Source organism: Rhinolophus sinicus, linkage group LG05 (genome assembly GCF_036562045.2).
Source record: "Rhinolophus sinicus isolate RSC01 linkage group LG05, ASM3656204v1, whole genome shotgun sequence".
Taxonomy (NCBI): domain Eukaryota; kingdom Metazoa; phylum Chordata; class Mammalia; order Chiroptera; family Rhinolophidae; genus Rhinolophus; species Rhinolophus sinicus.
The window spans coordinates 57,495,731-57,508,528 of NC_133755.1; the positions used below are offsets into that span (position 1 = coordinate 57,495,731).

A 12,798-nucleotide genomic window follows, 5' to 3' on the forward strand; every position below is an offset into this window, starting at 1 on the left:
GTGTTAAAAAAGCTGGAATCCTAGTTTGATGCTAAAATTGTATTGTGTCTGTGTGTGATAGAGAGAGAACGAGAATACTAATGAATTTATTTTCCAAGACATTGCTTATTTCTAAGATATGAATGTGAGTAACAAATATACAAACAGCATATGCACTCACATACCAAGAATGTGTTTATTCATGGTATAATAATGGGTGAAATGCAGATCCAGCTGTGATCAGTTGTGTGATTCATCCTATTTTGCAGACATTGTTTTCTTATGCATTTGGAGAAAAATCTCATCTAATAAGAATCTATATATTCTTTCCTTCTCTCAATATATTGTTTTCTCTTCTGAATGTGTATTACACATTTATATATGTATACTTATAAAAATATATATTCATTATTCTTGTATAATTTATGACAGGATTCAGAGTTGTTTGTTCTGGATAGACACTCACTGAGCTCTAGGTAATAATATGCGCTTTATTTCCTTAGGACAAAAATTGATTTTTTAAAAATAAGGGTTGTATTTTACATGTAGCCGTGAAGACCATACACGACAAAAAATTGGTTCTATTTCAAATTTTGTTGTGTAGGAAAAGATGTAGTTACTCTTGTCTCAAAATCATCACTGGTCTCCAGTGGGTTGTGGTCTAAAATCCAGAAGTTAGGGGTGGGAAAAGGCCCATATTTGGTCAAATCAACCTTATTTTACTCTATGAGGAATATAGGCATACAGAATTTGGCACTAATTATACAAATAGCTATTTCCACTTATTTTTCAATTTCTGTTTTAAAATGCTGTGCACAATGTGAACAAGTCTTTGAATCATGTATTGTTCTTTAAGGCAACTCATAATTATGCTATGTGGGACTCACCACGTATACTGGTGCAACGTGTACTGAGTTTTCATTAATTTGGAAACAGCATGATTTGCCAAATTCTACATTGGTCATTCAAAGTTGTCACATCAGATGCAATCAGAAGCTAGACTGAATGGTATACTTCTGCTCCCAGGGTACAGTTTTTGTTGATGCAGGGCATGGTCAGTGTTCTTTCATCATTATAACGGGGGCCATCTCCAAAAGGCCTGACCAGAGTGCACGGATGGCAACGGTGCAAGAAGCATGCCTTTCCCTCCACCACAGTTTGGCTCCGCTACATGTACCTTTATGTATATATCACCTACTTTCAACCATCACCTAAAATAGGAATGCAGCCAACCTTGTTATAAGGAGGTGATAAAAAATGCATGCTGAGCTGATGTTGTAAAAAATATCCTATTAAATTCCATTTCCTTGTTTTTTATTGTGAAATTTTGAAGATTCAACTAATTTTAAATGGGAATCTCAGATTCTAACTCTTTTCTATTTAACATTTCATAATATAACAGGTATGTTAATAGAAGACAGTCTCCAAAAGGTAAATTAACAGTAGTCACTGCTCACTGACACCTTTTATTTGACCTTCCTTCGGAGACAGACAGAGTATTTTTAGCTGGGAGAGGGAAAGATGATAGGGTTTTCTTTTCAAATGGAGGACCTGACACATTCTTAGCTTATTTTAGAAATCCTACTCTATGGACCATGCATATTTGCATTGATTTTCTTGGGACAAAAGTGAAATTAATTCTCACCTCACCATAGTAGTCTAGTTTATAACACCTTTTATTGCACATTAAAGTTTTTTAAAATGGTGAGCTCACAGTTTTTCTCAAGTGTGCCTAAATTTGGCTTAATATGTGGGGCAAAGAGTGAAAAGAACACCCTGTCAGTGCTTCTCTGTTCCTTTGAACGTATGCTGAGTTTTTGGTTTTTTTCCCCCCTCTTTTGCTGTGGAGTTCGAGCTAGTGATACTAACAGCTAATAGTTTATAGGTCTTTGCATCTCTTCATGTATTTATTTCAGTTGAGCTATTTCAATCAAGTACTATTTACTTATTTTTTGTTTACTTTCTGCCTCTTTCACTAAAATAGTAACTGCTGTCAGGGCAGGGATTTACAGTGATCATAAAGGACCTGGCAGACGGTGCTAAAATGGAAACCTTCATCTTGTAGCAGTGGGGAAGAGCAAGGATTTAAGTGGGGGGATGACCTGATCTGATTTACATTTTACTTTAAAGAACAGCTAGAGTTCTGAGAAGGATCTTGGTTGCCTCCTGTTGGGAGCAAGTCTGGAGGCAGGAAGAGGATTTAGAAACTGATACAATAAGAGATGATGATAGCCTGTTTTAAAATATTGGTGGTAGGTTGGAAAGTCCGGGAAGAATTTAAGCAACATTAAGGAGCTACCTCCTTAATGGGAGTTGGTGATATACGAGGTTTGACAATTAAGTTCGTTTACTCACCCTAGAAAAAGTGCTACATACCTCATTGCTGAATATCACTACAGTCACCTTTAAAGCACTCCCCTTGGGAAGCTATGCACCCACGCTAGAGTCTAGTCCAAGCTTCAAAGCAATTTTGAAACTCTGTCTGGAATAGCCATTAGAGCTGTTGTCGTTATATTACCCTTAATGTTATCAAAATGTCTTCTTTTCAATATTTCCTTTATCTTTGGGTAAAGAACGAAGTCATTGGGGGCCAGATCAGGTGAGTAGGGAGGGTGTTCCAATACAGTGATTTGTTTACTGGCTAAAAACTCCCTCACAGACAGTGCCGTGTGAGCTGGTGCATTGTTGTGATGCAAGAGCCATGAATTGTTGGTGAAAAGTTCAGGTCATTTCACTTTTTCACGCAGCCTTTTCAGCACTTCCAAAGAGTAACCTTGGTTAACTGTCCAGTTGGTCCAAATTCATAATGAATAATCTCTCTGATATCAAAAAAGTTTAACAACATAGTTGCAACTATTTCACAAACTTAATTGTCAGACCTCTTAAATGGTGAGTGTGAAAGGAGGAGTCAGGCATCATCCTTAGGTTTCCTTTTGTGCAGCTGGTGGAGTCATGTATGAGGAGAAACACTTTTTTTTTTTTAGATGAAACACACTGAGTTAAATTAGGCATTTATTTCATGTGAAATGCTTGAAGACTGTGATGAAGAAATATCCCGTAGATCATTGGAGATAAGAATCTAGAACTCAGGAGAGAGATCTGTGTGGGGAATAACAGCGTTTATCAAATCATACAAAGATGGAGATATTGAAGGAGATTTCCCAGGAAAAAATATAAAGACAAGACTAGAGAACTGAGGGTAGAGCCTTGGGGATTTTTGACTTTTATGGAATAAGTGGATGAAATAGAGCCCACGAAGACAAAATGAGGAACAGCCAGAAATATAGGTAGAGAAACAGTTGAGTGGGGTGCCATGAAAAGAATATTTTTGGAAGTTTGTGACCAACAGCATAAGGTGATCTAGAGGAAGCAAGGAGAAGGAAAAGTCTATTAAACTTTTATTGAAGCAGCATTTATTAGGTGTCTATTTTGTGTATGTAGTCTTCAAGTAATCCCAGTTAATGCTAGCAACCAGCTTGCAAAATATTTCATAAAAAATACATCATCACAGTTAATTCCTGATAATCCAATACAAGCTGTGCCTTCTGACCATTTCCATCTTTTAAAATTTAAAACTCCAAAGAAAGCTCTTTTCCAGGTTACAGGGGGGAAAGAAGATAAATGAAGGACCATCGTTTCTTTATTCAGGTCCAAATACATAACTCATAGGAAAACATATTCTTTCCTTTGAAGAAAAATTTAATCTCGAGAAAATGGAAATTTTCATAATGTTGCTAACCAAAGTGGTTCTCCACTTTTATTTTCAGGGAAGTCAGATCTTCTGCATACTGAAATTGTATCTTGATACGCTGCAGACCTAAAAGATGAAATGGTGACACACTCAGATGATTTCTTTCATTTTAGTTTCTTGATGTTGGCTGTGCACATAGATAGGCAGACAGTCATAGGAGATAGTTATAATTATTTGGATGAAAGAAAAACAATATTTTGCATAAAATGATGAGAAAATGTAAATGAAAAAACTAGGAACAAAGTAAATCCATCCCTAGTGTTATTTCTTCTCTTTAGTTTTATACTCAGTGTGCATTTCATACCTGTCCGTTGTGATGAAATGAAATACTTCTAAGTTACATTGTACTGGACATTGAATCCTACTTAACTTCTTGCCATTAGAATTCCTTCGGTACTTAAAGTTCTTACTAAAATGACACATTAAAAACAGAAATAGCATCTTTATGATTTGCTCTAATCAATGAAACCCATGATAAAATGTCAAATGCTCAATACTGACGAATTTAAATGAAAAGATACTAAACCCCACAAATACATATTTGGGTAAATATATAGAAAATACATAAAAATTGCAATAAAGTAGATACTTTGTAGACTACAATTGAGGGAGAAAATGACTCTTTTTGTCGACAAGAACACTCAGTTGGAGAAGAAAACTTATTTGACTGAAGTACCTTGACTTACTCAAATACCTCTGAGAGTCCAGGAGGCTGATTTCATGAAGTTCTGGTAACTCTATCTTTTTTTTTTTAAGTTGTCATCATTTGTTTTTTTCTGGCTTGATGATTCCTCTTTCCCAGTCAAGCAGAGGCAGAGATGGTGGACACATTCCTTGGAATTACAGCCTTTTAGCTGCTGCTTATGGGAAAGCTATAAAAGGAAGGTGGAACCAAGGGCTGTGTTCCACCATGCAGCACCCTGGGAAGAAGTCAAAATCAGGCAGTGGCTCTGAGCCCCAATTAGGCTTTGAGGGGCAGTGCGAACTAGAGACTCCAATCAGGACAAAAAAATTGCTTTACAATTGAGAGAGGCATAGTACCTGACAAAAATCACTGAGTCAGACAAGACTGGCCTGTTCTTAAAAGATGCCTTTAGACTTGGTGGGGCAGAAGGTAGACATTAAAGAACCTGACCTCAGAGAAGACACCAGATCTTCTTTTTTCCGGACATCAGGTAACACTTATTATGATATTCCATTTACATATAATAGGTTGGTAAGTTCTTATCTCATCTGATAAATTGTAATTGTCTTCAGCGTCATGTTTTTGTTGTATTCTTTGTAGCCATTCCTCACTTAATATAATGGCTGCTACATCATAATTGCTAAATAAATAATTGTTTCATTTTTTTGAGTAAATGTTGCACCTATTTTATATTTAAGTATTACATATCGACATTTCTAATGCTAAAATTTCATTCATTTATTAAAAAAATATCTACTCAGTATGTCTTGGGAAATACACAAAAAGCAAAATTATTGCTTATTTTACCATCTAGAGCAGGGGTGTCCAAACTGCGGCCCGCGGGCCAACTGCAGCCCGCGATCCATTTTTTATTGGCCGGCAGCAAATTCCAAAAATATATTTAGTTTACTTAAATAAACCAGGTGAGGCAATACGTACTTCACCTCGAGTGAGTGGCCCAGCTGTTTGTGTATTTTACTGCATATGGCCCTTGGTGAAAAACGTTGAAAAAAGTTTGGACACCCCGATCTAGATGATAAAGCAGACAGTAAGTGGTTACTACAGTTGCATTAGGTCTGGTGACAGTTTATATGCACAGTGCATCATGGGAGCCCTTATAGGAGGAGCTTTATGCTCAGGGAGAGGCTAAGGAGTCTATTTTAGCTGAGTGGAAGAATGAGTAGAGGTATGCCAGGGAAATCATGGGGTATGAATACATGTGGGGGAAGTGGTTTAGTACGTGAATGTACTGGGTATTGAGAAAGGGTAGGAGAGGGCAGATGCAGAGGGAACTCAGATCGTGACAGCATGCCAGACTAAAGAATTTGAATTTTATGCTTTGTCTTGAGAAGCACTGAAGCATTTATGAAAGGGTTCCATGTGCATTTCTTTTTGTTTCTCCCTGCTTTATTTTCCACTTGCTTTTTGATGTGCCATCTCACATGTGATTCTAAGAATCTATTAGGTCTTACAACGTTAAGCCATCCAGGAATTAATGGAGGAGTTGATACCACTGCCACAAGTATAATTACCGGAGGCATTTAATGGTTGCATCTGCACTGGAAACTCCATTTTCCTGTTTAATACCGTCTTTGGCAAATTTAAGTTCAGTATCAGTTAGGCTTAAGCAACATATGTATGCTGAGAGTTCTTTTTTAATCTATTAAGGTAAAACTAAAACATAATTACTTCTCATGCCAAGCTCTTTTGGATTTGAATGTTAATATTTATTGTGGGGCTACCTAGGCCGTAAGTTTTCAAAAGATGTTTTATTACTTTCTAAATTAAGACAGCTGAACTAAAATGTGATTGTGGTTTATAATGATGAGTTAAATTGCAATAATGTCCTCTTAAACATAGTAAGTTGAAATCATTACGTATAGTCCTCACATTATAACAACATTGCCTTATAAAACTTAGAGAATTTATTCTATATCTTGACTCCTAAAAGTGTTAAACCCGCCATATGATGAATAAATTTATATTTACCTGGTTAATGATACTGCTATTTATAATTAAGAACATAGCTTTAGGGCTTTCCCAGTTGTCATTTGCTCCTGAAATGTAAAGAAAGGTTGAGTTACTTTCAAATTCATTGGTATTCTGGAGATTTTATTCTTCAGAAATGTTTGATGTAGAATTATAAGAAATCTTGATTTTTTTTTTTTTTTAATTATGGCAGATGGATGTCTAAATGACCCAGAGGAGATAGTTGTTTATTTTAATCTATTATTTTTTGAAAGGTTTTCAGGAACATATCTCCACCACTGGATCAACTCAGTGTTTTATTCCGCTAGCAGTCGATTTTCCTTCTGACAAGGTAACTAGTATCTCTTAAGTATCCTTTGGGTAAGGTCTTACTATCACAGTCCCAGGTATTTGTTTAGCTGGTACCCAGAAATAATTTTCCTTTAAACATTTCTGGGACATATAGTGAGATACTCTTTTGGGAGACTTTATAAACATGAAAAAAAATTCTTACAAATAATTGCTCTGTAAAAAATTGTATCGTCTAATTTGGATAATGGAATTAAGAACCTGGATGAAATCTGCTGACTCTAAACTGCGTAGAAGAGTAGAACAGTACTTGGAGATCACACTGGAAATACTTGAGCTAAATGTAGAATTGAGACCACTTTTATAAATTGAAAAAGTGATGAGAAATTTTGACAATAAATTTCATTAGGAGCATGTGCATGGAAGTACACTTCAAAATAATAATCAGCTATAAATAAATAAAATGAGACTAACTCACTATAAGTTTAATAAGTGAGAAAGAGATCTAGATATAATAGTGGACTTAAAATTGAAACAAATTAGTCAACTCCTTTGCATAAAATGCATAGATTAAGTGTTATTAGAGTTACAAAGAAAATGAAACAATAGAAAGCTGCTGCCCTCAGGAGACAATGAACTAAGGAAAAGAAATAGAAATAGAAAAGGTTTAAAATCTAAAGTGTATATGCTCTTCTCATTCATACTCAGAGGTATTTGGCCTACTGTTGAGTATCTATGTGATGGCTTGAATGGACCAAATGTCAAATTATTTTGCACTATTTTATATCAGCATTGATAACAACCCAGTCTGGGTTCTTCTGAGCTATCTCCGTCATGTATAGCGTAGGAAAACGTGGGTCATTAAATCATTAGAAGCACTTGACTCTAGAGGATTATGCAACATCATATGCTACTTGATTTTTTGGCTTAAATTATTTCAACATTTTAAAAGGAACTGGACCTGCTTTTTGTTTCTGTTTTAGAATGGTCAGTAGCAGAGGTCTCACCTTAGAAATTTTATCTGTCATTCTGTAGTCACTTAAGCTTTAAACTTTTGTGTTTAGGTCTACCCACTCCCACCCCTTATCAACATATGCAGTCTGTTACATAGAATAAATTTGGATTTCAGAACTGAAAAGGAACCTTGGAGGCCATGTAGCAAATTACCGTTAGAGATATGAATCCCTTTTACAAGATCTCTGGTAAATATCCAGAATGTGTTTCCAATACCTGGAATGACAGGTAACTTTCTAAGGCTTTTCAGATCTTCCTTCTTGATGTTTTATCTGTTCCTTTCTTTTTGTCCTTTCAGTTTTTAACCTAGTTTTGATTGTTATCCTGCCTGGATACCTGCAAATAGCCTCGTAACTGATCTTTCTCCTCTAGTTTTTCTTTTCTAGAATATATTTACACCACTGTCTGAATAAAATTCCTAAAACACTTTGATCATATTGTTACCTTACTCAGAAACCTTCAGTGATTCCCTGTAGCCTGCAGGATAAAGTTGGAACTCATTAACTTGAAATCATCTGGCCCCTACAAGTACAGAGGATGCCAAAAAAAATACATACACATTTTAAGAAAGGGAAAAAAAGCTGTATTAAAATTGTAATACAATGAATGACACTAGCATTCATTTTATTAACGCTATCTTTTGAGCGAACATCATACTACACATGGCTACTGTAACTTCAAAAAGTAATACATAGATAACATCTCTTAACATTTGTACATTTTTTGGCATCCGCAGTATTTCTGGGTTTAACTTCACTCTTTCAGCTTCCACTACCCACCCTTTTATTGAAATTATCTTGTTCCAGTGCTATTGCTGATGCTCTTTTCTTTACCTCTCCCTCCTTCACTACTACCCTCTGCTTACTTCGGCACTACCCATATTTTAAGACCCAAGTCTTCGTAACTCACTCCAGACCCCTGTCTGGATGCTGTTTCCTTTTCTGAGCTCATAGGGTGCCCATTTTCAGCTTCATTCATTTGGTGCTTAATCATGAGCTAACTTGTGACAGTTCCCGTCTTGTTAATTGAACTGTAATTTGTCTTTTGTACTGATGTTTGATTTTTCACATTTTTTAAACTTGGCTTTCTTCCAGATTTATTTTATGAGACGACGTGGTAGAGCAGATGGTTCTCAAACTGTATTGAGCCAAACCTAAGGGATTCCTGAACATCCGACTGGGGAGGGAGAGTGAGCGGCCTGGGCTGTGGCTCCTCCCCGCTTCACCTTGAATGTCTCTGCTTTGATCTGTTCTTATACCAAACTTCTGTATTTGATTACTTTTGAGAAAAGCTTTGAGACCAGAGGAGTTTGAGAACTATGGGTGTGGAGAAGAGGAGCCCAGATTTGGAGGAAGGAGACTGGGTTTTATGTCTAGTTTTAACTCATTCTTGTCACCTGCATTAGTTTCCTCATTTAAAAAATTGTAAGGTCAATATATATCACTTTGCATCACTTCCACGGTAAAAATCTCTGATGCGAAGAAAAGTAGCTTCATTAAAATAGAATGACTTTTTTTTTTAATTTTAAAAAGTTTATGAAAAGGATATATTTATTTAGACAGTTCTATTGTGAAGTTACTTGCAGTGTTGGGTTGCTGTTATGGCCAGAATGTTTCACATGTGGCACATTAATTACATGAGAATTGAATGTGAAAAAGGCAAATTATGTTTCACTCTTTCCTTTTGATAGAAACATTATGTATGGCATTTGTTCGCCTTTTGCTCCTCCTGTCATTTGGAGCTCTTCATTAGCATCAGACCAGAAATCCTTACATAAACTTTAAAATGATAAGAACATTATCTCCAGAAATTACAGAACTTAAAACCAAGATGACTGTTGGTATCCAAGCAGCTTAGAAAACATGAAGACTAAATCTTTGTTAACCTATAGAAAGCCATTCCTTAGAGCAAACTGTTTTCCAAAATCCCTTGCAAAGTGGAAGGCTGCCGTAAAGACAGATACCGGGTTATGGCTGTGTGTAAAGCACACAAGAGATACCTTGCTTGTTTTACTTGTCCTTAACCTCAGACCTACAAGTATTTTAAGGACTCCAGTGGTTGGCACCAACAGAGTATTGACTTTGAAAAGTAGAAGAATTTAAAGCCTGAAATATACCTAGTTTCAGCTCTGTCAGGAAGCTGCAGCTTGATGCAGGTTGCAGCCATAGTGAAACAGATCAAAGCCTGAACTTCCACAGATACTTGGCAGACTGTTTCACCAGGTTTCAGCCACAAAGCAAACTGCAAGAGCAGGGACGGAGATTTCCAAGAAGTTAAACAAGAGAACAAGATTTTTCTAACTCATGTTTCAAACTTCTATTTTAAGGAACAAAACAAACAGAAACCATTAACAACACAAAGATATATTAGAATAGCAAGTCTGTTGTGCATCATCGCAGCCTAAGATGTTTGAAGTCTTTCCCATCACAGAAAGCCAGGTGAACACTGTCGGTGGGTGGGGCTGGGACGTGGTAGAGTAAGGGCTTCGGCTGCTGCTGGGGGCAGTTGTTACAGCAGCATTCCACCAGGAGTTCGGATGGCTCCTAAGCAGCGTGGCTCTCCTTTAAATTATAAGAAATAATCCTTGATGCTCACCATTTGTATTTTCTCCTCAAGCAGGTTTGTCTTGTTTAAGGAGAGAATTGCGGAGACATTGCCGAAAACCTGCTTCTTGACAATAGTTTCAAAAATGCTCAGTTTCTTGAGGTCATTGGTCAATCTTATCTTTCATAAACATTCTGGTCAAATTCACTTGACAAAACAAGGAATCATTGATGTCATACTCTGGAAAGAAGCATTACAACCAATATTTCTTTTTTGATTGTGGACCACCTGTATGAGATATTTTGAAAAGAACATACTAAATTTCAAATTTGTGCTTGTGAATATTTTTGGTAGGTCTTTTGGCAACTAAGGTATCTTGTTATGGACTGTAAGCTGGTTCTCCACAAACTTATCTGTTATCAAGGAAGTATTTTTACTGATTTACCCAGCTGAATTCATCCACACTGTTCATAGGCATTCTGTTGGCTTCTGTCTGCCCATAATGCTCTTACAGAAGAGAGATATTGAAAAACAAAACCCCAAACCTGGCATTTCTCCCATTCCCTGGGCTACCATTAGTGACCAGGTGTCAAATGTCATCATCTGGTCTCCACTGAGTTGGTTTGACTTACCTCCCTCAAAAATATGAAACTTCTCTTGAGATCTGCCAGTACCTAATGGCTTTGATCATGTTATGGCGTACCTCCTCACCCACGCGCTTCTAGCCCTGCCCATGGATGGTCCATATCAGCTTCAGGAAGGTGCAGTTGCCTCTCTTCCCGTGCCCAGCAACAGGGTTTTCACAGACTGCTTCGATAAGCCTGACTATTCCCAGGACAGACATTTGTCTGTCTCCTTGGACTTCTGCTGCTCAACCTTGCCTCCCGTGACCACACAGCTGAGTGACTGTACCAGCAGCACAGAAAGATGGGAAGTCCTGATGCTTTCATTGTACTCCAAACAATATTAACCCCTATAAAGTCTGTTTGGCGTGTAGTACAAAAGCATCTGTTTTGGAGCTAAAGATCTGGTCTTGAATCCTGGCTCTACCAATGATGTATCCTGGCCAAATTACTTTATGTACATTTATTGAATCTTAATTTCCTCATTTCCAAAATAAAGATGACGATAATGATCTCTGAGGGTTGCTGAGAACAGCACATGAGAACATTAGTCTAAAATGGTTAGCCCACTGCTTGGTGCTTCGGTATCTGGACTATGTCACCTCTTTTTTCTTCTCTGTAATTACTCCTTTTAAAAAAGGTGTATTTATGAATGACTTTGGGCATTTTTGTCATTAATCAAACACTTGAAAGATGAAAATTTGTCACCAATCAGTCTCTGAAAACATTTTCAAATCAGATTCATAATTTGTTAGTAGTGGCAATTTCAATATTAAGATAGCCTGTTCTACTTCCTAAGTTAAAACAACAACAACAACAACAACAACAACAACCACATTTACCTGGGGGGAAAAAGAGGAACTTATTAGAAAGTAATAAAGAGGTCTTTATGGGGTATGGACACTTTCTCTATTGCTTATATTTTGTTTTGGGTGGTAGTTACATTAGTGCATACAGTTTGCAAAGTTCAACATACTAAATATCATACTTTTTGTTACTTATACCTTAATTTAAAAAGGCACTCATGTTACTTTATACGAGTATATTATTCAAAAAGGTTACACTTTCTGTTATAGTTTGAATCCATGTAGAGTGTCCAGAACAAAATCTCCTTAAGGCTCCTTTGGTGATGTGTTGTTCATGTGACCAGGAATTAGTATATCTGAAAGTAAATCTATGGGGTGTGCATGCTCATTGATACAAGACTTAATTCATTTTTAGTGTTTGCTTTCTTCTTACGCTCGAACCTATAACTTCACTGGGCATTGAGCCTGTTTTAAAATATATAGGTCAGTTATTTGTAGAATTTAAATAAAAAGCCATAGGCATTTACACTTGCTATTGAAATAAATTATAGTATTTTATTCATAAATGAAGAAGTTCAGAGATTTTCTTGTTCTCTATAAAGCAGTTATGTTATTATGCATCATTTAGGAAGGAAATGCCTACTAAAAACTGTTAAAGCATAAAAACATAACTTCCACTTTAACTTATCTTACTTAAGGTCGTGAAAATGTGAGTGTACAAGTTTGCAGTAGGTTTTATGTTTAAGTTTTCTTTAAGCTTCTATGAGTTCATTATTTTCCTCTTTGATCTTAGTGCAGCTCAATTTAAAATGTTCATGTGAAAACCATAATTAACTTGCTTAAGGCGTGTGTTTTAGATAGCATTAAGATAGTACAGTCACCCAGACGTCCTTATAATTGGACTTCATTGTAGGATTATTGCATTCCACCTCCAAGTGGTTTTCAAATGTTTAATACTTTCTTCATTCTTTGAAGCAATGGTGTATTTTTAGTTTAATTTCATTTATTTTTTCAGATAAAAGTTTCCAATATTGCATTAAAAGATATTTAATTACATCAAAAGCTATTTAGGAATTTAAAAATATATATGTTTATTTAGCCACGTCTCATAAAAATATT

The 12,798-nt window shown here is 36.2% G+C and overlaps 1 protein-coding gene across 8 annotated transcripts in view; it reads left to right on the top strand.

Moving 5' to 3' along the window:
- The window catches only part of CTNNA2 (catenin alpha 2), a 1,048,744-nt gene that overhangs the window by 47,465 nt on the left and 988,481 nt on the right, over positions 1-12,798 (top strand). Inside the window, exon 2 of one of the 8 annotated variants that reach the window (XM_074332252.1) lies at positions 6,659-6,735. The exons of the other annotated variants lie outside the window; for them this stretch is intronic. The gene's annotated coding sequence lies outside the window, so the exon portion shown is untranslated. The remainder of the gene's footprint in view (positions 1-6,658; positions 6,736-12,798) is intronic. 8 annotated transcript variants of the gene reach the window in all.